Source organism: Zingiber officinale, chromosome 11B, assembly GCF_018446385.1.
Source record: "Zingiber officinale cultivar Zhangliang chromosome 11B, Zo_v1.1, whole genome shotgun sequence".
In the NCBI taxonomy this organism is placed as follows: Eukaryota; Viridiplantae; Streptophyta; class Magnoliopsida; order Zingiberales; family Zingiberaceae; genus Zingiber; species Zingiber officinale.
The window spans coordinates 23,283,276-23,288,192 of NC_056007.1; positions in this window are offsets into that span (position 1 = coordinate 23,283,276).

Genomic DNA, 4,917 nt, shown 5'->3' on the forward strand with positions numbered 1-4,917 from the left:
TTCAGATCATAAAATTAGGATTCCCCCAAATCATGCATTTGTCCCTAATACACCAATGTACAAAATATCTGTTCAATTAAACTAGATATCGGAAGACCTAAAACCTTACCTTACACCCCACTGATCACTCACTGCCGGAAGGTAAGGTCTTCGGCTCAAGTCTTCCAATGATGCCCACCGCCACGACTCACGAACAGAGCTCCTACAGAGCCTTCAAACTATTGCAATCACACTATCAATGCATAATTCGGTTGGAATACAATCTCAGATCCACAAACCTACTATCTTAATACTGTAAATACCTTACCCATGAGTCTCGGATGATGAACAGCTGCTGGTGGTTGTGATCGATCCCCTTCCCAGCAAGCCACTGCCACAACAAAACCTCAATCCATACAATCCTCCCAACCTGGTATCAAATCACAGGTCTTCATCACTAAAGAAACCCTAATCTAAACCATCCTTACCTCAATTTACCTCCACGACAGTACATACCTCAAGCAGCACAGAGATCCCGATGAATATGGTTCGGCCCTAAGGCTCGGCAAGTCGAACCCACCGTTTAGAGCACTTCTCACCAAAATCGGCCCTAGGGATCGACAATTCTTCCTCAGCAACTCCGGAGCTCAGATCTGTTCCTTCCGGCCGGAGATTCTCTGGCGAAGCGGCGCGTTTGAGGAAGGACACCGTCGGTGAGACCTCTACGGAGATGTCGAGGAAGTCGGAGGCTCGTCACGCTACAAGGAGCCGGCGATCAAACGCGGCCGTGCGTCGGAGCTGCGTCCGTCGATGAGATCGGGAGGAAATGACCCGAGAAGAGGGGAGTCGGCGTTTTAGGGCTCGGCGGGTGCACTGTAGCTTATAAGGGGAGGGTTTGGGTTAGGTTAAGTTCTCACAACTCCTTAACTAACCCTCTTTTAATGATGATTTACTTTACCACCTTAAGCTTAACAATTTATCCCCTTAAACATTGTCATAAGTCCTCCAAATAAATCCAGAAAAATGTCCAAAAATTCCTAATAATCATTATAGGTTATTTTATTTTACCGTATCTCACATTCTCCCCCTCTAACAAAAATTTGGTCCCCAAATTTATAACACAAATATCGAACCATCTAAACCAAAGAACATCCTCCGTCTTCTAGACGTACAACCAGTTCCTCTCCAACGATAAAGATACTGCTATGTAATGCGTCTAGCGTGTAGGCAACACCCCCCGAAAAGATACTTGAGAGATAAACAAATGGGTTCCACTAGCATCTATTAATAGTCCTATAATAAACGTATAAAGTAAAATAATACCTCGGAAGACCGATCTCTCAGCTCCCTGTGCCTCCTCTCGTGTAATAGCATAAGCGTGACCCTCCTCTGAGCTCAGCTGAGGCATGCCTGGGGTGGTCTGTGCTGGAATCGGTTGCTGATACTGAGACTGAGGCTGCTGTTGGAACGCTGAGTAGGACTGAGGTGGATGAAAAACCTGTTGTACAGGAAATGTCTGATGAGAAGATACTGCGGCAGAATACTGTGTAGTCGCTGGTTCCTGACCCTGCACATGATATATCTGTCCCTGAGAAGGCTGAGGTCTCTGCTGATGTGGAGCACCCTGATTCGTTTGAGATCCTCTCTGCTGCCATGGCTGGGTGGGTCGATCTCCCTGACAGGTAACTTTAGTAGTCTCCAACCGAGCCTTCAGGGTACATTCCCAACTCTCATGGCCCGGAAGCTTACAATAGAAACATATAGAGTGATCCAACGGACAATCGGGTTTGAGGTGACTTTTCGAGCCGCACTGGTAACACCTGGTTTCACTATTATCATTCTTCCGATTTCTCTTAGGGGAACTAGTAGACCCATCCGTGGTGCGCCCTGATTCCTGTGGCCGAGAAGATCCTTCGGAAGTAACTTGCAAGTCTTGACCTTTATTCCCTCTCTTCTGCGACAGCTGCTTGTCCTTACTTTTCTCCTGATTCACTTGCTGCTGAGTCATCTCAATAAACAATGCTCGATCCAACACCTCCCGATAGGAACTACCTGGAAATCCTGACATCCGAATCCGAATGTATGCTGCAAGACCCTGAGTGAACTGCTGCATACGATCATAATCTTGTGCCACTAAGTGAGGACAAAATTCTGCCAACCTACAGAATTCAGCATTGTACTCCATCACTGACCGGTCGCCCTGCTTGAGATTCAGAAATTCCTGGCGTCGAGCTAGACAGAAGGTCGCTGGGAAATATTGCCGCTCAAATGCGTCTCGGAACATCGCCCATGTGATGCGCTGCTCTCCAAAGATCGTCTTCTGCATGTCCCACCATGTGACTGCTTGATCTCGGAGATGATACGCTGCCAGTTCCACTTTCTCCTCATCTGTGCAACTCAGGTACTCAAAGGTGCTCTCTACATTCTTCAACCAACTTCGAGCAGCCCAAGGATCTGCTCCGCCCAAATATAAGGTAAATCTGTCCTTGACGGACCTCGCCAGCAACGGTATCCGAGCTCTGTCCCTCATCCAATCAGTAGTAGCAGGAGTAGGAAATGCTGATGGTATCCCGGAGGGAATACCCTGAGGCTGAAATTCCCGATTCCTACCAGATGGTATGACTGAAGGGATCTCCTGAGGCTGACGTCCCTGATCTCTAGGAGTCTGATGGGTCTGTCCCCGACTAACCGTCTCTACATCAGTTGGATCCCTAGAAGAATCCGCCTCCTGAGTCACTGGTTCTGGTTCCTCAGCCTCAATGGGTTGTTTCCGTGGTCGTCCCGGACCACGACGAGTACCGGCTACCGCTCGACCACGTCTCATACCTGGTGTAAACCACTAATAAGTACTACAAACAGTATAAGTTCGTACATATAAAACTTACAGCCAATTACTTGGAGGTGTTCCGCCGCCGCCTGGTCCCAAATCCCGAAAAGTCACTTCGAGGAATAAAATCACGAAAAATCCAAAACGTATGAATCTGACATCGTAAACCTGGCTCTGATACCAATAAATTGTCACGCCCCGAGAGTAAGGTTGTCCGACGAAAATCGGACAGCACCTCCCCTGTAGCAGTGACAAATAGAACCGGTATACAACACCACAGATAATACATATACAAATATATATCACAACCACGCAGATAATATACAGCCCACACGGCTGGACAATCAAACACAGCGGAAAACAAGAATAACAAAGATAAAATAACAAAAACTCACCGCGGGCCGGCCCGGCTTGACTCATCGGCAAAACAACCAAATACAAATAACAAGTCCACAGCTCAATTATTACAATGCTAAATTCAAAGGTTTAACTCACAATAAAATGAAAACCAAAACCGTAAAACCATCCTCGGAAGTGACATGGGACCGGCAGTCGGGATCCTCCTCCAAGCATACTAGCATCGCTATCAACTACCTGGTGAAATTACCAATACGGGTGGTGAGTATAAAACTCAGCGAGTAATAGGATAGACAGTGCATGAGTATCATAAAGAACAGGAATACAAAAGGATACAGTCTCGGAAAGATAAATAGCAGATACTACAGGGTAAACAAAGTATACATATATCCATACCTGAACCCATATCCTAGGCTAACAGTGTAAGGTCTGAGATAGAGTAAACTGCTACAGTACTGCTCATAACTACCAGAATCACATATAAAGTATACTGCAATAGTAATCAGTGTCCAAGCATATATAACAGGTATGTGATCACAGAACTGCATAAGTAAGCATAAACAGCATAAGCAGGTATATCAAAAAAAAAAAATAGCGTATGCACGGATGGTCACTCCCGCCCACCCCTTAAGTCCATGACCCCAGTATGGACGAGAGGCCGGGACAATGACAAACTGTACACACTCCAGCTACCACTACTCTCGAGTGGCCGAGCGGACAGTTGCATAGTAGCTGAATAGCTACGTCTGCGACGGGGGTCCCTGCTGCCCGCGACTCCAGCAGACACTACCCATGAGTGAGCGAGTGGGGGGCACGACAGGACATGCGGCACGCTCCAAGCTACCACTACCCATGAGTGGCCGAGCGTGCGGCCCAGGCCAACGACCGTCTCAACCACAAGGGAGCCAAAGTCGTCGGCTATGCATGCAATGACATGATGCGAATAATGCAACAGTCATCATATATATATAACAGAAAATCAGGTATGCTACATGAATCCGCATGCTCAATACTAAGCATAAATAAACAGTAATCAAACAGGTAAGCATAAACAGGTAAGCATGGCATCTAGTATCTGCTAGGTATCAAGAATAACAACGGGAGACTGTATGGATAAGAAAGTGATCATCTCGAAGATTGAGTGGATAAAGTATCAAGCACAAGAAATAAAATGAGTGGAGTCAAGATAAATACTGCATATATGAAACTAACTCATGCACTTAGACCGATATCTAAAGGAGCAAGTTAAGAAGTACCCGCCTCTAAATGTAGGCTGAATCCGACGTCCACCTCGTCACGACACCTTCCTCGATCAGAGTCTTGTGTCAACGTATCAATTTAACTAAGTACATATGAAACTGAATAACCATACTAGTGTATATGATAGGTGAATTAAATCCAAGTTTCATTCACTATCCCAACGAAACCATTCTGACCTACTAATACCCAATCCACAGCCCTAACCGTATGCCTTCAGATCATAAAATTAGGATTCCCCCAAATCATGCATTTGTCCCCAATACACCAATGTACAAAATATCTGTTCAATTAAACTAGATATCGGAAGACCTAAAACCTTACCTTACACCCCACTGATCACTCACTGCCGGAAGGTAAGGTCTTCGGCTCAAGTCTTCCAATGATGCCCACCGCCACGACTCACGAACAGAGCTCCTACAGAGCCTTCAAACTATTGCAATCACACTATCAATGCATAATTCGGTTGGAATACAATCTCAGATCCACAAACCTAC